Here is a 26,393-nt window from a genome sequence, read left to right as displayed (position 1 = left end):
ATTTTGGTAAAATTTATAACTATAGTAAAAAAAATGAAGAACTTATTTTGCTGCAAGCATTAATTCCATAGGCAGATTTTGAGAATAATAGTGCATATTAACAAATTATATTTATTCAGCCAGTTAACGCAATGTATGATTCTATTAGACTTTAAGACTGTGTTCTAATTCTCTTATCCTAACTCTTCAGCCTTTGTATTTGAATTTGGTACTGTCTTTTGTTAATGAAATGATTTTTTTTTCAGTTTTGATTTATTTCTAATTTAGAGTATCTGATGTTCATTTAAAATAAAATTTAAATATAAATCTCTTGTCTTAAAAATATATTATTTCATAATTATAGGACAAGCAGCCTTAAAAACCAAAGAGGTATTTGCTAGTGAAAAAAAAATCTCTCTGTATCTCTCTCCTCCTCCTTAGCCAATCATTCATTCATTTAGTCATTCATTCTTTTAACAAATACGTATAGACCAGTTTTATGTGCCAGACACTGTTCCAGGTGATAAGGCTATAAGGTATGAACAAAACAGAAAAAAATCATGTCCTTATGAAACATACTCAATAATGATATTAAGTTCTATTTAGAAAAGGAAATATCAATCAGTGATATTCAGAATGGGGTTCTTTTAACTCCAGTGCTTTGAATGATAATAGATACTTCCTGAAAGGTGAGTGAGTGGGGGAAAGAGACTCTTGCTCAAATACAAAAAATATATGTGTTTTAGGGGCCAGCCCGGTGATGCAGCAGTTAAGTGCACACATTCTGCTTCTCAGTGGCCCGGGGTTCACTGGTTGGAATCCTGGATGCGGACGTGGCACCGCTTGGCAAGCCATGCTGTGGTAGGCGTCCCACATACAAAATAGAGGAAGATGGGCATGGATGTTAGCTCAGGGCCAGTCTTCCTCAGCAAAAAGAAGAGGATTGGCAGATGTTAGCTCAGGGCTAGTCTTCCTCAAAAATAAAAATCTGAGTTTTAGAGTGAGTTGCTATAATTTTATGTAGGTCTACGATGATAAAATGACTTTTGAATAAAATTCTGAGTGAGATGAGAGGATGATCCAAGCACGTATCTGGGGGAAACGTGTTCTAGAAGAGAAAAACAATTGCAAATTTCATGACGTACAAGAGGTCTTGGAATGGTCAAAAATATGAAGGAGACCATTGTGACTAGACAGGACTGAGTAAGGGGAGATTAGTAGAAAATGCAATCAGAGAGGCAATAGGGGTGAGATAAACTTGTACTTGGGGCATTTGTTAAGTCTTTGTTTTTTACACTGAGAGAGTTGAGAAAACACTGAAAGTTTCTTCTCAGAGGAGTAACCCTATCTGATTTACATTCAAATAGAATCATACTGACCATTGGGAATAGGTTGAACAGGACATGGAAAAAATTAGGGGGACCAGTAAAGAGGGTTTTGTGGTATGCAAGCGAAAGGTGACAATGGCATAGAACAGTGCAGTAGAAGTAGAGTTGCAATATCAGTTAAAGCTGGCAAGATTTGCTGATAGAATACATGTTGGCTGTGAGATATAGAACAGATAAGGGTGACTGCAAGGGTCTGAGCTACTGAAAGGATGGAGTTACCTCTAATTAAATTGAGAAAGGTGGCTGAAAAAGAAATACTTTTATCCCTTCTTCATGGGCCTTCTAGTACTGTTCCACTCTGAATATTTCTCTTGTTGTCTGGCCATTGCTGTACTATCTCCTGTACTGATTCCTCCTCATTTCCTCAATTTCTAAATACTAATTTCCTAGACATTGAGCCTTTATCTTTCTTCCACATAACTCATTCCTTCAGTCATCTTACCTAGTCTTCTGGCTTTAAGTGTCTTCCTTTTCTTAAGGACTCTCAAAGTTATGTCTCCAGCCAATCCTCACTATTGAACTTTAGACTCATATTCAACTGTATTTTTGACATCTCTACTTGGATATCTAATGACAGCCCCCTTGTCATGTCCAAAACTGAACTTCTGATCTTCTCTTACTTCTTTGGCCATCTTCTTGTCTTCCTCATCTCTCCATCCTTTAGTTACACAGACCCTTAGAGTCATCCTTGTCTATTCCATCTCTTAAGAGATAAAAAGCCTGAAATTTTCATGGGTTTTATTTTTGAACATGTTGACTTTGACTTTACATTGATTATCACTATGAGGATGGAAAGTAGGCAGACAGTTAAAATGTCTAGAACTCATGGGAAATATTTCAACAAGACAAGCATAAATTTAGCAACCACCAGCCTGTGTGTAGATCATCAGTACTGCATCTGGAGAATATATAGCAGAGCTGAATAATCTAGAACTGAATACTGGAAAAAATTTAAGAAAAATATAAAGTTGAATTAGCCAATAAGTGAAAATAGAGGGATAGACAAATTATAGGAGAAACACCCAGGAGAGAATAGAATCATAGAATCCCATAGAATCCCAAGGAATATATTATGTAAAAGGAAAATTTTCAATAGTATAAAATGCTTCTGAAAGGTCAAGTACAATTATTTCTAAGACAATGCCCATTAGATTTATTGACGTGGATGGAATCAATGACTTAGAGAAAACACTTTTGTGGTGGTGTATGAACTTGGAAGTCAAATTTAAGCTATTCAAGGACGGAAAGAGATCAAGAAATGTATGAAGTGGTAAAAATGGAATGGGAGAAACCTGACTAGGAAAGAAAAGCCTGGGATGGTGTGCAGCTGGAGAATAAAGTGAAGTCTATAGAGGTACTGTGTTTATTTTTATTCATTTTTCTTTTTGTTTTATTTTGTTTAATTTTATAATATATTATTTATATCGGTGAGTATTGAGAATGTCTAAATGATAAGAGATACATATTAGAAATGGAAAGGATTAAGATAAAAGGGAAAGATGATATGCCTGATTTTATAAAGTTATTGCAAGGGTGGATATGACATAGATCATAAATGGGGGCAAAATTTAGATAGAAGGAGAACCAGTTCCTGTAATATAACAGATGGGCATCAAAAAAGCATGGCATAGATGCAGGAGGTTTGTAGGTTTGAGAGGACGAATTGAACATGTTCAATCTGTGATGATTTACTTTCTTTATATAACAGATGGGAAGTCGGCTGAGTGGTGGGGTAGAGTGGTTTGTCAGAAATTTGAGGGAGTAGAGGAGATTGTAAATGTGCTAGTTTTTGTGAAATTAGGTGAGTAGGATAACTTGGTATTACGGAAATCCTAGTTGAGTTTGCCATCATAAATTTGTAGTGATAGTGATTTAGCATTATTTTAATCGGTGTCAAATAGACTTAACACTCACTGATATATTTTATTATATTTGTTTGTTAAAACCCAGTTCTCTATTTATATAATTGTACATGATTATAAATTACCAATGAAAACATCATTAAATATTCTACAAACTGGAAATGTTTAAGAAGCATGTATTTAAAGAAGACAAATTAGTAATTAATTTAATGGGAAGAATGGAAACAGACTTGTAAAGTAAGGAGGAAACAAGAATAAACTACTCTGCCAAACTCATATTACAACCTTGTCAGTAGAGAATGATATTCATAATTCAGGATTTTCAAAGTAATAAATGTCTCAACTTGAGTCTATGACTAAAATGTTGCAATATTCCACCTGGCAGTATATGTTTTCCTCGACTTTATTTTACAAAGTATTAGTCCATATTTTAAATGTCAATTTTCTTAATGAGGAAATGTTAAGGAAAAATTGTGATTACTTCATTACAAAAGAACTCATAAGAGGTCAGAAAGATTTGTTATCCTGTGCACATGATACATTTGAAAAACATTCTTACATTAGGAAAGCTCAGGTTTTCTCCATGATAGCAGAATGCCAATGTCTTTCTATAACTCAACTTTGATATTCTTTCAAAAGATTTTCCATTATAGTGAGTTTGTCTTAAGAAATATATTTTGGAGAAGTATCAAAACTAAATAATAGGAAACCATTCATGTTTTACATTGTATTAAACTATTTCTTGGAAGAATCTCAAAGTGTTGCATTAATTACTTAAACAGACTCCCTGAAATCAAACTCAGTGTTAGAAGTGGGCAATTACCCTTGCAGGCAGTATAACAAAGTATAGCAAAAGCAAGCTGGGCAGAAGTACAGATTCAGAAGAAATATGATTGTATGATATGATCTCTTAAATAGATTTTTTAAAAAGAACATAAATGTAACTTAGTAAAGCTAGTGTAAAATTAATTCAATTTGAGGTATATAGCAGTTTTAAAAATAAGATGTCATGTCCCTAAAGCATCTGGGCAAACCAGAGTATGGCCAAATAACATCAATGCACAGCTTGCTAGTCCTTTAAATGGGCAGAATGTTATCACTCTAGAAGATAGTATTAAGAATATTTCTTGGGGCCAGCCTGATGGTGTAGTGGTTGAGTTTGTGTGCTCCGCTTCAGTGGCCCAGAGTTCGCAGGTTCAGACCCCAGGCACTGACCTACACATTGCTCATCAGGCCATGCTGTGGCAGCATTCCACATACAAAATAGAGGAAGATTGGCACAGATGTTAGCTCAGGGACAATCTTCCTCAAGTAAAAAGAGGAACACCGGCAATAGATGTTAGCTCAGGGCAAATCCTCCTCACCAAAAGAAAAAAGAATAAAACATTTTAAAAAGAATATTTCTTTATATATTTTGGATATTAACACTTTATTGGATATATGTTTTGCAAATATTTTCTCCCAGTTGATGGGTGGTCTTTTCATTCTGTTGATGGTTTCCTTTGCTGTGCAGAAGCTTTTTAATTTGATGTAGTCTCATTTGTTTATTTTTTCTTTTGTTTCCCTTACTTAAGGAGACATGATATTCAAAAAGATACCGCTAAGACTAATGTCAAAGAATGTCCTGCCTACGTTTTATTCCAGGAGTTTTGTGGTTTCAAGTCTTTAGTGCATTTTGAGTTAATGTTTATGTATGGTGTAAGATAATGGCCTACTTTCATTCTTTTGCATGTGGCTGTCCAGTTTTCCCAATACCGTTTATTGAGAAGACTTTCCGTTCTCCGTTCTATGTTCTTTGCTCCCCTGTCGAAAATTAGCTGTGCATAAATGCATGGGTTTATTTCTGGAATCTCAATTCTGTTCCATTGATATGGATGTCTGTTTTTGCGTCAGTACCATGCTGTTTTGATTACTATAGCTTTGTAGTGTATTTTGAACTCTGAGAGTGTGATACCTCCAGCTTTATTCTTTTTTCTCAGGATTCTTTGGCTGTTTGGGGTCTTTTGTGGCTCCATATAAATTTTAGGATTCTTGCTCTATTTCTGTGAAATTGCTTTTGGAACTTTGACAGGGATTGCATTGAATCTGTAGATTGCTTTAGGAAGTATGGACATTTTAACGCTGTTAATTCTTCTAGTCCAAAAGCATGGAATATCTTTCCATTTCTTGGTGTCTTCAATCTCTTTGAACAATTTTTGTAGTTTTCAGTGTATAGGTCTTTTACTTCTTTGGTTAAATTTATTCCTATGTATTTTATTCTTTTTTTTTTGCAATTGTAAATGAGATTGTATTCTTAATTTCTCTTTCTGCTATTTCATTCTTAGTGTATAGAAATGCAACTGATTTTTGTATGTTGATTTTCTTTCCTGCAGCTTTACCATATTGATTTATTATTTCTAAAAGTTTTTTGGTGGATTCTTTAGGATTTTCTATATATAAAATCAGGTCATCTGCAAATACTGACAATTTCACTTCTTCCTTTCCAGTTTGGATTCCTGTTACTTCTTTTTCTTGCCTGATTGCTCTGGCTGGAACTTCCAATACTATGTTAAATAGAATGGTGAAAGTGGACATCCTTGTCTGGGTCCTGTTCTTAAGGGATATCTTTCAATGTTTTCTCCATTTAGAATGATATTAGCTGTGGTTTTGTCATACATGACCATTATTATGTTGAGATATTTTCCTTCTATTCCCATTTTATTCAGAGTTTTTATCATAAATGGATGCTGCATTTTGTCAAATGCTTTCTCTGCATCTATTGAGATGATCCTTGTGATTTTTATTCTTCATTTTGTTAATGTGGTCTATCATGTTGATTGATTGTGGGTGTGGAACCATCCCTGCATCCTTGGAATAAATCCCACTTGATCATGCTGTATGATCATGTTAATTCATTGCTGTACTTGATTTGCTAGTATTTTGTTGAGGATTATTGCATTAATGTTCATCAGGGACATTGTCTGTAATTTTCTTTATTTGTGTTGTCCTTGTCTGGTTTTGGTATCAGAGTAATGTTGGCTTCATATAATGAGTTAGGAAGCTTCCCTGCCTCTTTAATTTTTTGGAAGAGTTTGAGAAGTATAGATATTAAATCTTCTTAGAATGTTTGGTAGAATTAACCAGGGAAGCGGTCTGGTCCTGGACTATCATTTTTTGAGAGGTCTTTAATTACTGTTTAAATCTCCTTACTGGTGATTACTCTATTCAAATTCTCTATTTCTTCTTGATTCAATTTAGGAAGGTTGTATGATTCTAAGAATTTATCCATTTCTTCTAGATTATCCAGTTTGTTGGAGTATAGCTTTTCATAGCATTCTTGTATAATCTTTTGTATTTCTGAGGTTTCCATTGTAATTTCTCCTCTTTCATTTCTGATTTTGTTTATTTGAGTCTTGTCTCTTTTTTCTTGAGTCTAGCAAAGACTTCTCAATTTTGTTTATCTTTTTAAAGAGCCAGCTCTTCATTTCATTGATTTTTTCCTACTGTTTTTTTAGTCTCTATTTCATTTATTTCTGCTCTGATTTTATTATTTCCTTCCTTCTGCAGATTTTGGGCTCTATTTGTTCTTCTTTTTCCAGTTCCTGTAGGTGCAATGTCAGATTATCTATTTGAGATTTTTCTTGTTTGTTGAGTTAGGCCTGTATTACTATAAACTTCCCTCTTAGAACCACCTTTGTTGTATCCCATAAATATTAGCGTGTAGTATTTTTGCTTTTGTCTCCAAGTGTTTTTTTTTTACTTCTCCTTTGATTTCTTCATTGACCCAGTCATTGTTCAGTAGCATTTTGTTTAATCTCCACATATTTGTGGCTTTTTCAATTTTCTTCCTGTAGTTGATTTCTAGTTTCATACTGTTGTGGTCAAAAACGATGATTGTTATTGTTTCAATCTTCTTTAATTTATTGAGAATTCTTTTGTGGCCTAGTATGTGATCTATCCTCGAGAATGCTCCATGTGCATTTGAAAAGAATGTATATCCTGAAGTTTTTGGATGGAGTATTCTGTATATATCTACTAAGTCCATCTGGTCTAACATGTCTTTTGAGGCCAATGTTTCTGGCCTTCTGCTCTTCTGTTTGGATGATCTATCCATTGGTGTAAGTGGAGTGTTAAAGTCCTCTACTATTATTGTGTTGCTGTCTATTTCTCCTTTTATGACTATCAATAGTTGCTTTACATATTTAGATGCTCCTATATTGGTTGCATAAATATTTATAAGTGTTGCATCCTCTTGTTGGATATTGTTCAGTTTATCATTATGTAGTACCCTTCTTTGTCTTTTGTTACAGTTTTTGTTTTAAAGTCTATTTTGTCTGATGTAAGTATTGCTACCTCAGCTTTCTTTTCCTTGCTATTTGAATGGAGTATCATTTTCCATCCTTTCACTTTCAGTTTGTGAGCGTATTTAAGTCTGAAGTGTGTCTCGTGTATGAAGCATCTATATGGGTCTCATTATTTTAATCCAATCAGCCTTCCTATGCCTTTTGATTGGAGAATTTAGTCCATTGGCATTTAAAGTAGCTATTGATAAGAATGTACTTATTGCTATTTTGTTGCTTTTTTTCTGGGTGTTTTAATAGTTTTTCTCTGTTCTTTTCTTCTTCTCTTGATCCCTTCCATTGTGGTTTGATGGCTTTGTTTAGTATTTTGTTTGGGTTATTTTTCTTAATCTTTTATGTATTTACTATAGCTTTCTGGTTTGTGATTACCATGAGAATCATATATAATAACCTATGAATATAGCAATCTGTATTAAGTTGATGATCTCTTAAGTTTGACCTGTTACTATAAGCTCTGCTCTTTTACTCCCCTCCTTCCACATTTTATGATTTTGACATCACATCTAACCTCTTTTTTGTGCTTGTGTTTCCATTAATCTCTTATTTTGGAGAGGGATAAATTTAGTACTTTTTTTCTTTTGACCTTCCTATTAGTTTCACAGGTGGTTGATCTGCTACCTCTACTGTGTTTTTGTCTTTACCAGTGATATTATTGTTTTGTTTTCTTTTTGATAATTTTGTTATTCATATTTGTGGTCTTTTCTTTTCCACCTAAATATGTTCCTTTATCATTTCTTGTAAGGCTGGTTTCTTGGTGATAAACTCCCTTAGTTTTCACTAGTCTGTAAAACTTTTTATCTCTCCCTCCATTTTGAGTGATAACCTTGCAATGTAGAGTATTCTTGGCTGTAGATTTTTTCCTTTCGTCACTTTAAATATATCATGACTGTCCCTTCTAGTCTGTAAAGTTTCTGCTGTTAAGCCAGCTGATAGCATCATGGGGTTTCCTTTGTGTGTAACTTGTTCTCTTTCTCTTTCAGCTTTTAGGAGTCTCTCTTGATCTTTAATTCTTGACATTTTAACTATAAAGTGTCTCAGTGCTGGTACTTTTGGATTCTTCTTGTTTGGTGCTCTCTGTGCTTGCTGTATCCAGATGTCCATTTCCTTCCTTAGGTTAGGAAAGTTTTCAGCTATTATTTCTTCAAATAGATTCTCTACCCCTTAATCTCTCTCTTCTCCTTCTGGGACACTTATAATATGGATGTTAGTGCAATGATGTTATCCCAGAGTTCCCTTAGACTGTCCTCATTGTTTTTAATTCTTTTTTATCTTATCTGTTCCGCTTGGGTGATTTCCTCTGGTCTTTCATCCAGCTCACTGCTCTGTTCTTATGTATCCTCCACTCCACTCTCTTAGAGTCCCTCTAGTGAAATTTTAATTTCTGTTATTGTAACCTTCATTTTTTATTGTTTTTTAAAATATTTTCCAATTCTTTGTTGAAGTTCTCACTGTGGTCATCCATTCTTCTCCCAAGATCGGTGAGCAGCCTTATGACTATTAGGTTGTACTCTTTATCAGGTAGATTTATCTCTGTTTCATTTAGTTGTTTTTCTGAGAATTTGTTCTGTTTCCTTATTTGGAACATATCCCTTTGTCTCCTCATTTTACCTCTTTATCTGTGCTTATATCTATTAGGTGGATGAGCCATGTCTCCCGATCTTAGAGAGGTGGCCTTATGTAAAAGATGCCTTATGAGGCCCAGCAGTGTGTTTCCTCTCATAGCCAGTTCCAAATCTTCCAGTAGTGACCCCTGTGTGGGCTACATGTGTCCTTCTATTGTAGCAGGGTTGCTGTGACTGTAGGTGGCCAGGGAGGCTAGGCTGTCTTCTTGGCTGGCTCGTTGCAAGGCTCAGCTGTGTGTGGCTGCTGTGATCCTTTCAATCACTTTATCAGGCATGGGGAACATGAGCACAGTTGGCTTCAAGGTCCAATAGCACATTTCTGTTGCAGTTTTTCTGTTAAGTGAGTAGGCCCCCAGGATGGATCGTTGCTAGGCTCAGGGATTCACAATTGCCGTAGGCCTCTGGTTTGCAAGGCTGTTGTCAGCTCTCTCAGAAGTGCAGCTAAGTGGAGCTGGCCCCAGGCATGGGAGCATCCAATTGTTTCTGGCTTTAGAAGGTGAGGCTGATCCCCTATGAGGCTGTTTGAGAAGTACAAGTCTGCTTCAGCTGACAAACCCTACCACCCACAGGTCAACACACACCCCATCAACACATTTCTGCCCTGTGTGCACACCCTGACTCACTGAAGCAGACCCACTCCCCCACTGCAGATGCCCACAAACACCACCAACACAGGCCCACCCCTCTTGCACATCCTGCCCAGCTGAGGTAGACCTACTCACCTAACACACCTTACATATGTGGGCCCACAAGTTGCCCAAGGACTTGTTGTTAGGTTGAGTCAGTTCCTAGGGCAAGCTACCTGCTCTGGCTGAGCTGGATTTAATCAGTGCTCTAGTGGGTAGGGCTGACCTCTGTGCTAAAAGGCAAAGATAAGAATTCCAATGGTGTCTGCCAGCACCTTGGTCAGTACACTTGTACTAGATCACAGTAATGGCTGCTGCCATCGCAGTACCTGGGGAAGTGGTCCTAGCTTGGGGAGGTCTCACCTCTCACTGACATGCACCCAAAGACCATCAAGTAAGTCAGTTTTCACCAAAGACTCCACACATTTTTTTCTGGTGAGTTTAGGTTACATTCCAAAATGGGTGAATTTGTGTGTGGGTCCTTTAAGAGCAGGCAATTCTTTCCCTTATGTTTGATAGCTTTTCTGCGAGTATGCCCCACTGTTGTTAACAGCCAACAAAGTCAGGTATTATGACACTTGTCTCAGTTGTGCTGAGTCCAAAAGCTGCTTATTGTGGTAAAGCTCTCTTACTCAGATCCCTCACTTCTCCAGAGAAGGTTAATACCTTAATATCACTCCCAGTCAGCCATGAAGTGCCATGGCTACTAGGTGGCTTTTTCCTCTCAAGAGAGGAATTTCTGCCTCTTCCATCTAGGTCAGCACTGTCACTTATTGTGGGGATTCTTTTTACCCGGTTTTCAGTTCTCTCTCAAGGATAATTGTTCCAAGAATAGTTGTAAATTCGTTGCATCTGTGGGAGGAGGTGAGTTCAGAGGCCTCTTACCCTGCCATCTTGATGCTGGCTCCACTCATACTTGTTCTTAAAGTAAATTGATGTCATCATTCACCAAAGGTGGAACAAAGGTATATATATATATTCACACACACACACATTAGTGCTATAGAAGCTCAGGTAAGTGTAGGTAATATTAAACTCATGAATAATCACTAATAGATCCTAATAGCAAAAACAGTCAATGAGTGGAAAGAAAGTATATATAAATATAAAATTTGGCAGCAAATATATAAACATTGTTCACTTTACAAGTCTTCCTAGTTTACTTCTTAGAACTCTTCCCTTTTCTCTGATGTAAATACTGTTTCCCAGACAAATACTATCAACCAAAAGTTTAAAGTGCTAATTTGCAGTAGAATACTCTTGTTCAACATATTTGTTTAACATTTCCATGTACTAGATGGTGAAAATATAAAATATTAAAGTTTTTAAATAATTAATAGAGCTATTAAGTAATATGGATAGTAAATTTCTGGAAATTGGGAATAGAAGACTATTTCAGTAGGGCCACTTAATCATAATCTTGTAAAAAATCTCTTTGCCATTCTGATGCATGCATACCCCTGTACACATGAGCTTCCCTCCCCCAGGCGCTCTATACACACACACACACTCTCTCTCTTTCTCAGAAACATATTTTGCTGGTGGCAATTTAATTATAAAATGCCTGGAAAATAAGAGATATTGACACGCATAATGCATCATATCTAGCCTTCTAAATCTTGGAGATATAGATGTATTTTTCGTAAAAGGTAATGATGAATTTTCAGTCTTACTTAGTTTAATCACAATCTTCTTATCTTTTATTTAAAATATCTTCCCTTGGAATGTGAATCACGTTCTTGATCCAATGTCACCTCTTCAGCAAACTTTATGCCTGCCAGTCTATCAAAAATAGCACCCCCATTGCGATTTGATTTCCTTTTCTTTTTGTTCATTCCTCACAGAAGTTACCACTTCCTGGAACAATATGTATTTATGTGTGCATTGCATGTTCCTCTCACTGGAATGTGTGTTCCATGAGCAAAGGCACCTTGCAGTCTCCACTGGTATACCCACAGAGGCTGGAAGAGCATCTGCAAGAGAATAAGCACTGTTCCTAACAGATTCTCTCAACTCTAGAATTTAACAGTGTGGTGGAGGAATAGGCACACACACAAAAATATGTGAAATAAAATGTGACATCCAATAGTGGAATTATGTATAAAATCTAGAGAGCCCAGTAAAGTTAACAATGATTATTTCTTAGGCAGGTGACAGGAAGCTTTGAGAATGTAGAAAATTAGGAAATACACAGAAATAAGGTCAGATTGTAAGAATAAGTAGTTTATATCTATAGCAAAGAGAAGAAGAGGATCTCTGTAGAAGATAGAGCATGAACAAAGTTACAGATCCAAGACACTGCAAGGTAAGACTACAAAACAGCAAATAGTGTGGTATGATAGCATACAGTTGGGATAGTAAAGTTATTAGAGTTGGGCAACAAGTATATTTCAGTGATTCATGAAGAAGTGAAAGTAATTTTCTTACTTTTATAAGAAATGTCATGAGATATATTAATAGTCTAACATATAGATTCATAAAAATTTAATTATTTGTTACTATACACACACACAGATACATCTAGATCTATATACATATTTAAACTACAACTTGTAAAATTACATCTGCTTCTCTTTTGCCTTAATATGTTGCTGTTAAGTCATTAATTCCAATGTCAAAATTACAGTTGCTCCTTATTATAGACTCATATTAGCTATGTTTATGTGATTTTAAGGAGGAAAAGATAAAGAGAAATTGATATTGGATTGATGGATATTCTTAATATCACTTCAAATTCTGAAGTCCATAAGAAGGTATCGAGACATGCACTAGACTTTTAAAAAAACATTAAAACTAGAACAGAATTTACTCACAAAATCTGTTCAATGTTCAATAATATTTGTATTAAGCTTTTATTGCATACATATTCTGATTTTAAATATTAAGTTAGAAGTCTTATGGTGGAAATTTACTTATATTTACATTGAAAATAAAATTGTGATTACTATGGGAAATATATAATTACATTCATGGTTTAAATCTAACAGTAAACATCAGAAATTTTTTTCTGATTTTTCTTTTTACCAAGAGTCTTTGTGTTCAAGTTAAATGGATAAGACATATGCATAAACAATCACCACATATCGTGTCAGATGCAAACAATAAGAATTTGCCCAAAGTGTCACAAAGGACATCTTTGGTTGATGGACTTATGAAAGATATAAGCTAACTGGATCTTAAAAGATGAACAGCATTTAACTAAGTGAAGGAATTGTGGGCATTCAGGGCAAAAAAAAATAACATGTAGAAAGGGGAAATTAGGTAATGAGATATGTTAGATAGGAAATAATGCAAAGACTCAGATAAGCATAGCACGTAATTAAAATAATCAAAAGTGAAATTATGCACTAAAAAGCCCACACATGGTACACTCATATATAAACAATAAATTATAAAATTATTTATTTATTTCACAATGAATATGGATTTGAGAATTTTTAAAAAACTGCTAGGAGAAAGGAAATTCCTTTTACCTAAGCTATAACCTTCAGACAAAAATGATAATTCTGTAGTCCCTTCTTACAGCATCATTTTTTTCTTTTAATTTTTTTTTTTTTTTAAAGATTTTATTTTTTCCTTTTTCTCCCCAAAGCCCCCCGGTACATAGTTGTGTATTCTTCGGTGTGGGTTCCTCTAGTTGTGGCATGTGGGACGCTGCCTCAGCGTGGTCTGACGAGTAGTGCCATGTCCATGCCCAGGATTCGAACCGACGAAACACTGGGCCGCCTGCAGCGGAGCGCACGAACTTAACCACTCGGCTACGGGACCAGCCCGCTTCCAGCATCATTTTTTATGCTACTAGACTGCGAGTTGAAATATGTGAAAATCTAGAATTAATATATGTTGATAGGCCACTTTTTTGAGGTTATAAATATGAAATGGAAAGAAGTGAAATAAATTATCTTTAACAGTTTTAATTATGTATTGTAGACAACATTCCATTGTGAAGGATGTCCAGCATAAACTTGGAAACATTTAAAAGATATACTTTTGTAACTTTTGAAATATTATTTATGATTCTTTCCTAAAAAGAAAATGGGGAGATTGCATTTTTTAAATTTATAATACACATTCCAATTGGCTTTCAGATCTTTTATCCACTTATCTCATTTTTGTGTAAAGGAATTTGAAATATGATTGGAATGTATTAATCTTCTTATGATCATGTTACCACTTTAATAAAATTCTGACATACTAAACTATTCACTCCTAGACTAGCAGTTTGTTTAGAATATGCAGGATCAGCACTGTGCTACGAGACAGAGATTAAAAATGAATAACATAAATTTCTGAACTCGGAATTTTACATTCTCTCTGGAAAGACAGATAACTATCAATTAAAAAACAATGATAAAGAATTTATAGGATGATGCATAAACAAGAATGGGAGGAGCAATTGTCTATGCTGACTGAGGTGCAAAGGTAGAATTCATAATGAAAGTATTGCATGAGCTAAGAATTAAAGGATAGGAAAATAATTTTCTGCGGAAAAGAGCATTAAGCTGTGCAAAAGCATAGAATTGTAAAATATTTAATCCTTTGGGATGACCTGTGAATAGTTAAGCATAGCTCAACTATATACTTCTTTAGACATAAGGATTATATAAAAGTGTATTCAAGAAAGTTCTCTCCTGTTTCCAGAAGAAAATGTATGCCCCTTTAAGCATTATAGCTGAATCTATTTGGTAAAGAGCCATTTAAATTAAATAAACATGCCGCTTATTATTACAGTTTTTACAGTGTGTTTTTGGAGTGTGAAAAATAATGATGATTTTCCTAACACAAATCACTAATTAAAGGATTTGGAATAAATAGAAATACAAATCACTAATTAATGATTTTGACATGGAAATTACATTAGAACTCTTTCCATTTTATGTCTATCCTTCAATAGATTTGGATTTGTAATTTATTAAGTCTGTAAACAGATCATAAGTAATAATTGTTATAGGAATCTAATGATTTGATTTTTAAATTTCTAGTGATCTGGAGTATAATATGCTTTTTCTAGTAATATATATTTTACAGAGGCTACTGATAAATAACTGACATTTATTATTGAGAATATACTTTGTATAAGAAAACTATATCTTGCAGTGTAGAAAATATACAAACTTATAGCCGGGTCTCCCAGGAAAATCCAAACTATTATAAGAAACTCTGGGCACAGGCAACTGAGGGGCATGATGGGGAAGTCTAAGCATCAATGTACCTATTGCCCATCCCAGTGGGCAGAGAGGAGGTTTCAATTGTCTGTTAAAAGGAGATTGAGGCTTGGGGAATAAAAAATAAGAAGGTGGAGGAGGAGGAGAAGGAGATGGGAGAGGAGGATGACGGGGAGGGGGAGGAAAAGAAGAAAAGTCAAAGCACTTATATCAGTCTCACGAGTTGGCAAGCAGTTTTTACGTTCTTTACATATATTATCTCATTTCAGATGACCCAAAGTCGTGATCTAGCTTCCCCTACTTACATCCTCAACCTTTGGGTTCATAGAAGTCTCTAGGGGACAATGACCACGGCATGTACAGCAGCATTTTCAAGCAAATGTGATTACATGAGATCACAGCCAAACTAGGAGATACATTGCCATTTTAAAAAGATGAGCTCCTCAATCGAGATCTCCTTAAAAAAAGTAGAAGAGTATTTGATAGGATTTTCATTCCTGCTTAGGCAGGTAGGTGGTAACAGTTATCATGACATCAGCTTGATTTTAACCAAAAGATCACCAAGGTCTAGGGCCTGATGTTTACAATTGTTTCCTTTTCTTCAACTTTATTGAGGAATAACTGACAAATATAATTTTATGTATTTAAAGTGACAACGTGATGATACTATATATTTTTGCAAATACATACATTGTGGAATGAATACCAGGATCGAGATAATTAACACATTTATTATGCCACATAGTTACTCTCTTTTTGTGTGATGAGAATGCTTAAGATCTCTCAGCAACTTTCCAAGTATATAATAGAGCATTGTTTAGTATAGTTATTATGTTGTACATTAGATTCTTAAAATGTATTCTTCTTAGAACTGAAAATTTGTACCTTTTGACCTACCTTTCCCCATTTCTCCTTTCCCCAATACCTGGCAACCACCATTCTATTGTTTCTATGAAATTGGCTTTTTTTTTCTTTTTTAGATATTCCACATATAAGTGATACCATACAGCATTTGTCTTCTCTGTATGGTTTATTTCACTTAGTATAATGCTCTCCAGGTTCATCCATGTTGTCCCAAATGGTAGGATTTCCTTTTTATTTTAATGGCTGAATAATATTCCCTTGTGTATATGTACCACATTTTCAAATTCTATTCAAGTGTTGGTGGACACTTAGGTTGTTTCTATGTCTTGGCTATTGTGTATAATGCTGCAATCAACCTGAGAGTGCACATATCTCTTCAAGATAATGATTTCTTTTCGCTCAGATATATGCCCAGAAGTGGAATTGCTGGAACATATGGTAGTCCTATTTTTAATTTTTTGAGGAACTGCCCTATTGTTTTCTATGATGCCTGTACCAATGTACATTTCCACCAACAGTGCACAAGGGTTCCCTTTTCTCCACATCCTCTCAAACACTTGTTAGCTTTTGTCTTTTAGATAACAGCCATTATAACAGGCGTGAGGTGATATCTCATTGTGCTTCTGATTTGCATTTCCCTGATGATTAGTGATTTTGGGGAACTTTTCCCATACCTGTTGGCCATTTGGATGTCTTCTTTGGAAAAATATCTATTTAGGTCCTTTGCCCATTTTTAAATTGGATCATTTGCTTTTTTTTGTTATTGAGTTGTATGAGTTCTTTATATATTTTTAACATTGACCCCTTAACACATATATGATTTGCAAATATTTCCTCCCATTCTGTAGGTTGCCTTTTTAATTTGTTGTTTGTTTTCTTTGGGGTGTAGAAACTTTTCAGTTTTAGCTAATCCCACTTGTTTATTTTTGCTTTTGTTGCTTGTGCTTTTGGTGTTTATCCAAAAAATCACAAGCAAGGACAATGTCAAGGAGCTTTTTCCTATGTTTTCTTCTAGTAGTTTTCCTGATTCATGTAAGTCTTTAGTCCATTTTGAGTTAATTTTTGTGGGTGTTGTAAGATAGAGGTCCAGTTTTATTATTTTGCATGTGGATATCCAATTTTTCCAGTACCATTTATTGAAGAGATCTTTTTCCATTGTGTATTCTGTGTGCCCTTGTCAAAAATTAGTTGACCTTATATGCATGGGCTTATTTCTGGGGTTTTGATTCTGTTTCACTGGTCTTTGTGCCTATTTTTACAGTATTATTTTAATTACTATAATTTTTAATATAGTTTGAAATCAGGTGTGCTGCTTCCAGCTTTATTCTTCTTCTCAAAATTTCCATGGCTATTTGGAGTCTTTTGTGGTTCCATACAAATTTTAGGATAGTTTTCTCTATCTGTGAAAAATGCTATTAGAATTTTGATAAAGAATGCATTGAATCTGTAGGTCTCCTTGGGTAGTATGGACTTTTTCACAATATTATTTTTTTTAATCCAAGAACACACAGGATATCTCTCCATTTATTTGTGTCTTCCTCAATTTCTTTCAACTATATCTTATAATTTTCAATGTATAGGTGTTACATTTCTTTGGTTAAAGGTATTTGTAAGTATTTCACTGTTTTTGATGTTATTGTAAATGGAATTGCTCACTCTATCCTGGACTGCAAGCTTTCTGCTGAGAAATCTGCTGATAGCCTTATTGGGGTTCTATTATATGTGATGAGTTTTTTTCTCTCACTGCTTTCAAAATTCTTTCTTTGTGTTTGTTTTTTGAGGGTTTGATTATAACATGTCTTAGTAAAGATCTCTTTGTGTTGAATCTGTTCAGGGATTTTTAAGCTTCATGTACATAGATAGCTATATCTCTCCCCCAATTTGGGAAGTTTTAAGCCATATTTCTTTAAATAAGTTTCCTGTCCCTTTCTCCCTCTCTTTTCCTTGGGAGATTTCTATAATGCAAATATTACTTTTTTTCTTGATGATGGCCTATAATGTATGTAGGCTTTCTTCACTCTTTTTCATCTTATTTCCTTTTTTTTTTTCATCTGACTCAATAATCAAGAGATGTGTCTTCAAGTTCACAGATTATTTCTTTTGCTTGACTGAGCCTGCCATTGAAGTTCTCTGTTGCATTTTTCATTTCCATTCACTGTTGTCTTCAGCTCCAGATTTCTGTTTTGGGTCTTTTTAGTGACGTCTATCTCTTTGTTGAACTTCTTGTTTCACTCATGTATCTTTTCCTGAGTTCATTGGCTTATTTATCTGTGTTCCCTTGAATCTCACTGAGCTTCCTTAAAAAAGTTATTTTGAATTCTTTTTTATGTAACTTGCAGATCTCTATTTCTTTGGGATCAGTTACTGAAAAATTATTGCATACTTTTGGTAGTGTCATGTTTCCTTGCCTTTTTGTGTTTCCGTTGGCTTTGTATTGATGTCTGCGTATTTGAGGGAGCAGTAACTTTTCCAATAATTTTTGGACTAGCTTCAACGAGAAAGGACTTTCACCCGGAGGTCATTACAAGGGTGCTGGCCAGGTGGGAGTAGTCTCTTTGGTTCCTGGGAGGGCACAGCAGTGTAGTCTCCATGAAAACCCATTAGCTTAGGTTAATGTTGGCAAAGACCATGGGAGGGTCTTCTGTGGCCATGATTGTGAAGCTTCTGCTGGTGGCATTGGCAGCTAAAGTTATGGCAGTCCTCAGAGGCAAAGACTGGTGGAGTCCTCATGTTCTGCTCTGTTGCCTGTAGGGGGGTGTTCTAGCCTAGTGGATCCCTTTTGGCAGCATATCTGACACACTGGCACTCAGAACAGCAGTGAAGCCAGAGTCCTGAGACCAGGTACACACAGAACTACCACAGTGTCTGGATCCTGGTGCACAGATGTACTTGCTGTGGCAGTGGTGCTGGCGTCTGAGGTGCAGGAGTGTGCAGAATTCTTATGGAACCAGGGTCTGAGTCTCTGGGGCTCACTCTATTGATTCAGCCCACAGAGTGTAGGGGGCTATGCAGCAGTGGCACAGGCCCTGGGTTGACAGAGTGTAGTGGTGACTTGGGTTCAGGGAGTAGGGCTCAGTAGTAGCATGCTCTAGGGATGGTGGATCAAAGTCCCAACTCTAGCCCCAGGAGGAAGTTGGCAGATCAGCAGCTGTTCAGCCCTAGTGGTGGCAAGTCAAAATCACAACTTAAATCCTGGGGACAGGACACAGACTGCAGCAGTGAAGCCTGGTGATGGTAGGTCAAAGCTGAAACTTAGGACCTGGGGTAGTCACGGAACAGCAGCAGTTCACCCCACACTGATGGTGAGACAAAGTCCTGACTTGGGATGCAGAAGGTAGAGTGCAGAGCAACAGCGGTGCAGCCCCAGTAATGGCAGATCAAAGCCTTGACTTACAACCCCAGGGGGTGGGGTCCAGTAGATAGCGAGGCACTGCGCTGTTCCAATTCTGGAAAGCAGGGCACAGCAGCAAGTGGGACACCTGGGTGCAGGTCTCACCCAGAGACAGCTCCAGCTCCAGAGAGTGCAGAGGCAGGGACTCTGGGCGACTCCATCAGCTGGGTTCAGTGTTGGTGAAGACTGTGAGGGTCTTTAGTAGCAAAAGCTACAAACATCTACGGCAGTGAGGCTTGTTGGGGCTGTCCTGTTCTGTTTTTCCCCATGGGTTAAATCCTTCCAAGGGATCCCTCATGGTGCTGAGATGCTTGGGGATGGAGTAAGGCAGGTAAAATGCTTCCTATGCTTTTCTATGAGGCCATCCCCAGTTTTTGAGCTCCAGGAGGTCTCTGCTACTTCTTCTTTATAGTCCAGAGCCTTCACAGAGCTATTTGAATCAGTTTGGAATTGTTTATTTATTGTTTTTGGTATGCTTGTGGAGGAGAAGAGCATTGGGAGCCCTTAGGCCCCCATCTTGCTGACATCACCTCCTGTTTACAATTGCCAATGTCAAAGCTTCTTCCTGCAAAAAAAACTTACAATCTACTCTGACTAAGATACATGCAAGATTCAGAAAAAAATAAAATCTCAGAATAGTTTACATGAGTTACGTTCAATAGCATGTTATATATAAAGATGCAATTTTGGTGGACAATATTTCATCTGATTTCCACACTGTCATCAGTATTATTTTCTTCTCCTTTAGGAAAATGCACAGACTTCATAAGTACGTTTAATATTATACACACACACACTTAAATTTGACAATTAAAGCCTTATTGAGTCTATAAGCATATCATTTTCTCTCTGCAACTTTTATGTGTTTCAAGTCACCACGGGTTTAAGAGCCACCAAGAAAATGAAGACAAAAATATGAATAAGAAAACAATAATAATGGGTAACACAAAAGTGTTGGGGTTATTGAGTGATGGTAATATTATAAGCTAGATATTCCGAAAAAGCCATCCTCTCAGAGTGATGGGATCCAAAATCAGAAGAGGTGGCTGGAAATTTATCCTGTCAGCTAATGTTGAAACAGTGGACATTTGTCCCTCTAAGTATTCCCTATGTGTGAAGGGCAGACAAAAGATCTTGGGACAGTGTAAATTGAGATGTTACAATTGAGATATTGGCATAATGCTAAAACCCTTGAAGTGGACTGGGAAAAACTTTTGAACCTGTATCACCTGCTAATTCTTTGGAAAAATCTACAAAAGCAAGATTAAAACACATAAGTGAGGAACTATAAATAAAAATGTGATAAACTACTGGGAAGATCAAAGATTGTCACGACTAGTGTAGGTGGCCGATGAGAAGTGGCTGGAGATCAGATTGAGAGAAACCTTTGGAGATTTTCTCTTGCCTCCACATCTACCCAACTCCAAATGCCTTATAAATGCCTTTTCCATTGGCACTATAACATATATGTCTGCAGCAAAACCCCCAAAACCACTGTCGGCAGGATATTTTCAGTGCAGCCCAAACCCCAGGCTGGAATGAGCTGGATGATTATGTATTCTTGCTCATATACCTACCTACTACCCCTGCCTACTCCACTTCAAAATAACAAGGACTTACGGATTGCAGTCTAAGGGCATAATACCTTCACAGTGCTGTTTCTTTCAAAGAATAAAAAGGTAAACTTCTCAGTACAGGAGCTCATGGAACATTTATAGCAGATGAGAGATCAGAGATGGTTCTTTGGTGTCCAAGGATTTTAACCCTGTGGTCTCTTCTCTTTTTTTTTCTTTCTTTTTTTTGCAGGGAGGGAAGATTAGCCCTGAGCTAATATCTGCTGCAGCTAATATCTGCTGCCAATCCTTTTCTTTTTGCCAAGGAAGACTTGCCCTGAGCTAACATCCATGCTCATCTTCCTCTACTTTATATGCGGGACACCTGCCACAGCATAGCTTGACAAGCAGTGCGTAGGTCTGCATCCGGGATCTGAACCGACAAACTCCGGGCCACTGAAACAGAAGGTGCGAACTTAACTGCTGTGCCACTGGGCCGGCCCCTGTGGTCTCTACTCTTACTGTCTCTTGAATCAAATCAAGATTAACAGGGAGCCATGCCAGACTGTCTGCCCTTTCCAACTTGAATTACTTCCTATTGGAACATGATCTTGCAGATCCAAACAACTAGACACCTCAGGTGTACAAGTAGAATAGAAGAGAAACTGAAGGCAAAATGGACAACATAAACCATGTGAATCAATTATAATCTTAAAATAAGCAGGACAAGTATGCTTAAGAAAATATTTTAGCAAAAGAAACGGGAATAACAAATCATAAAGAAAAACTAAGTGGAAATATCAAGCATGAAAAATATAACAGTTGAAATAATGAATATGAAAAATGAATTAAATGGCAGGATGAATGAAGTAGAATGATTAGTAAAGTCTAAAACTGAATTAAGGCAAAGAATCCTGGAAAGAGACCTCGAAAATACATTAGTGAAGTTAGGTGTTATGGGCTTCTAAGTTGTTCTAAGTAGTAGTTCCATCAACTATTAATAGCAATTCCAGAAAAATAGAAGCCTAGAAATGGAAGTAGGAAGGAGTAGAAGAAATAGTGAAAATACATTTTCCACAATATATAAATAATCTAGAATTGGGTTTATAAAATATCAATTAGGGTATATGAAAAACTTTACAACTAGTTGCATAGAGTGAGATTTAAAGCGATCAATGACAAAAATATATCTATATTTTACATTCCAGAAAGGAGTAAATACTAATAAAAGAAAGAGAATTATATTGACATCAGACTTTTCAATAGCAACGTACTTATAAGACCACAATGGAATATTCAGAATTACCAAATAAAAATACTTTTTCACATTTATATATAAGTTCATAATGAAACAGCCTTAAACATAGAAAGAATAAAAACGGTTTCAGAATTTAAGTTGTCAAAAAATTCAGCAGAGTTCTTCACTGTTGCCGTATGGCTTTTTTCCCCTTTCACTTTGAAAGTCACTCTTTGAGAAAATGTTTTATTGAGAAAAAATCACCAAGAGAATTTGACAAGGAAATAACTTCACGACATCAAGAATAATGTTGTCTACATAATTAGGACAAAAATAGAAGAAGAAATGAAAAACTAGCTCTATATTAAGGTAAAGGAAAAGATGTAGACAGTACCAACTTGGTGTATTTTGGGAGGAGAGTCAGCAGAAAACAAAGGGATTTGAGTTTAATCTAAGATATTTGTCCTTCTGTGGGAAGAAACAAATGTTAAGGAAGTTAATAAATCAATAACGAGAATATAAATTTGAGTTTTAAGTCTTAGCTTATCCACAATAATGATTAAAAACACTATAACTTTTAGGACAGTTAAAGGAAATTATATCTATACAATCAAAGCAGAAAATAAGAAAAATGAAACATAAAAGGACAGTGAAAACATATGAAATATGCATGGCAAATAGTGGAAACAAAAACAAGTGTAATGGTAGTCATAATAATTGTAAATGATTTGATTCACCAGTTAAAACTCTGATGGGTCAAAAAATAAGGCCTAGCAATACGTCGTCTTCAAGAAGCACTTAAAAAGACAAAGCAGCGTGTGTGTGTGTATATATATATTCCAAATAAGAACCAAAAGATATTTGGTGTAATACTAAAATCTGAGAGAAAATGCATGTAAAAATATGGCAATTATGATAAAGGTATTAGGGAAAAAAATATAGTTCTAATAGGAAGCATAGAAAAAGAAGAGATAACCATCATCAACATATAGTCACCTAATAAGAGACTTAACTCTGAATTAATATATAAATTAATGATATAAAATAATGATTCAATAGAGAGATTGGCATATATATTTGTGTATATATGTACACATTTGTATATACACAAACGTATACAAAATTATTTGCATATATATGCAAATAATAAGATAGATAAACAAGTGATGTTGTAGTTTTTAACAAACTCCCAGAAACTGAAAATTGGAGCAAATAATCTGAGTCATGAGTTCTAAATGAATCAGCTCAAGCTATTAGATAAAGAACCCTATACCCAATTAAGAAAAACAGCATTGTTTTCAAGCACATATGTAAAATGCACAAAAATGGAATAAGTATTAGGCCATAAGGAAGCTTTATAAAAACCAATGGGAAAATTATACATATAATTTTATCGGATATTATTTAGTAATAGAATAATATCAAAAGGATGCTGAAATTAGCACCCTATAGCCAGAATATAAATAATAGATTACCAAATAATCCTTTGATTAAAAAGGAAATCATAAAATAATCCTAAAATATTTAGATTGGAGCAAAGAAAAGCACTGCATGACAAAATTAAGGGAGATCTGGAAAAACAGCATTTGTGGAAAATTTATAGCTTTGCTTTTCAGGAAACCAGAAAGGTTATAAAATAAAAACTATGCGTTCAATTTAAGAGGTTAAAAGATAGAGCATATTTAAAAAGAAACAAGAAGGATAGACATCAAGGAAACAGAGAACAAAAAGAAAGGAAGAATATAAATAAAATTTGAATTGGGATTTTCTTTTCGTTAAGATTAAGTTGATCTTGGGCTGTTCTGGTGGCGCAGTGGTTAAGTTTGCACCTTCTCCTTTGGTGGCTCGGGGTTTGCCAGTTCGGATCCCAGGTGCAGACCTACGCACCGCTCATCAAACCATGCTGTGGCAGGCGTCCCACGTATAAAGTAGAGGAAGATGGGCACAGATGTTAGCTCAGGGCCAGTCTTCCTCAGCAAACAGAGGAGGATTGGAGGCAGATGTTAGCTCAGGGCTAATCTTCCTCAAAAAAAATCATTAAGATCTCTTAATAACAAACCTTTTGCAAGACAGAATTAAAACAACAAACGGTAGAACGTTAAGAGTAAACAAAATGTGGAATAAAAAATTGGAAATATGGATAACAGATTTAATGTAAAGAATATTTAAACATTATATTCTATTATGTCTCATCTAATAATCTTAGATGTAAATGATACATTTCTGAAAAAATACAAAATGCCAAAACAGCAGCAGAAGAAAAAAACTTGCATGGGTAAGAAAAATTTTAAAAAACAGTAACACATACACAAAACAAAACAACAAAAATGCCTGCAGTGGCCATCAAAAATCTCTCTCCAAATACTCAGACCCAAATACCTTTGCAGATAAACTCTACTGGCCATTCAGGAAGTAATTGTTTTATATATTAGAAAAATTTTCAAGAAAATTACAAATGATACACTGCTGTTTGCATGAGATGACAGCAATCAAGTAGGAACAGCAGCCAGCAAACCATATATTGTAAAAGCTCAATAATTCTCACAGGTTCTTTGAGGAGTAGGGTGAGCAGATGACCAGCACAGCATTGTTTGTGGTAAAAGGTATTGGTGGCAACTGATGTGGTCATTGCTAGGAGAATTGATTTGCAAATATTGGGGATTCAATTAGAAGTAATAAGCAAATGATACGGAAAGAACTTAAAAACAAAGTACTGAGTGAAAAATTAATCAATGGCATGAGGATGAAAGCAATGCAATTTATTGAATTCAAAGCACAAAAGCACAAGAAAATGTTTATAGGAATACATACAAATAAAAATTAGTCATCAAACAAATTAAAATGGCTGATAATGAGAGAAAGAGTTAAGTAAAGAATGAGGATAAAAAAGAATAGAGAGAAGAATAGAATGGTAGATAGATGATAGATACATGCATATATACATAGATAGATAAAAATAAAATAGGTAATTTATTTCGTTAGATGATGATGACAGTTACTTAAAGAATATGCCTTAATTAACCATCTTGCATGGAACTCAAACAGGAGAGATATGTATATACATATCTATATGCATTTTTTAAAAATAAGTTTTGGAGTAATGGAAGCAACAAGGGAATGTACCATTTCTCGCCTGAGCTCTACTTGGGGGAACGTATTTTCCTTAGTATCTGTAACTGTGGGCGTTATCTTCATAAGGATTTGGAGTGCAAACTTACACTACTGACATGACCGTTAAAACTCAAGAAAAAAAATGTTTCTGCTTTGGTAGTGCCTTAAAATCCACTACAGCAGAGAAGTTTTCATCTCTGGAAATTTGTGCTCTCAACTCATGCTTCACAAGCTTCCCAAAGAAAGAAAGAAACAGAACACAATCTCAGAGTCCAAACTTATAAAATACATGTGAATGTCAGTGGAACCAACAATAGACTAACTATGCTGCCCCAAATTTCAAAGATTGGGGTTACTGGATATAGAATATAAACTGAGGAGATTAAGAATATTTAAGGAGATGAAGAGAATTATAAATACATAAGTAAGATATGGGACACTTTTAAATATATGAGTATGATAGTTCAAAATAAGCTAAGCAGTTAACAAGTGAAACAGCACCAAGCTGAAGAGAATTAGAGAACTGGAAGATAAATCTGAACAGGTCCACCAAGAAACTGGAATCAATGAAGATGATCTTCACCAGATGATCAAACATATTGCTGTTTGGGAAAATCAGTAACACATTTCTAGAGTCAATTATGAATATCAACTGCACTTGAATATACACATATCCTATGAGATGGCAAACCCTCTCTTGACTATGCATCCTAGAGCAATTTCTCATATGTGCACTTGGAAAAATGTGTAAGAATGCTGCTCGAAGCACTGTTTGTAATAACAAGAAATTTGAAACAAACTATTCTTCATATGATGAGTGTGGCATATTTATAAGTGTAGCATTAATTATACAGGAAATAAGTGAATGGAACCTATTGGAATCACCACGAAAATTAAATGTTTCAATTACGTAATGTTTTATAACACGCAAAATCACTGTTTATTGTTGATCAACACATCCATATATATGAAACTTACAAAGAATATAATGTGAATGCTTAACACAAAATTCAAGAAAACATTTTCTTCTGAAAAGGTGGTCGGGTAAAGGATGTGATTAGGGAAAGATACAGAGGGGCTTAAATCATATTTTCAATACCTCATTTCTTACTTTCATGGTGTATTCATAGGGGTTTAGTAAATTATTTTATACATCATTATATATCAGAAATATTTTCCAATAAATTAAAGGAAAAGGAAATTTATCTAAATGCCAAATTCTAACTCTTAAGCTAATAAAAAAGACAATTAACTT

At 35.4% G+C, this 26,393-nt stretch overlaps 1 protein-coding gene across 4 annotated transcripts in view; it reads right to left on the bottom strand.

Annotated features, from left to right (window-relative positions):
* Positions 1–26,393, bottom strand: part of FSTL5 (follistatin like 5) — a 718,252-nt gene that overhangs the window by 592,086 nt on the left and 99,773 nt on the right. The gene's annotated exons all lie outside the window — the stretch shown is intronic.

The sequence above is a fragment of the Equus przewalskii genome, chromosome 2 (genome assembly GCF_037783145.1).
Source record: "Equus przewalskii isolate Varuska chromosome 2, EquPr2, whole genome shotgun sequence".
NCBI classification, from domain to species: domain Eukaryota; kingdom Metazoa; phylum Chordata; class Mammalia; order Perissodactyla; family Equidae; genus Equus; species Equus przewalskii.
This window is presented reverse-complemented; position numbering and strand designations above follow the sequence as displayed.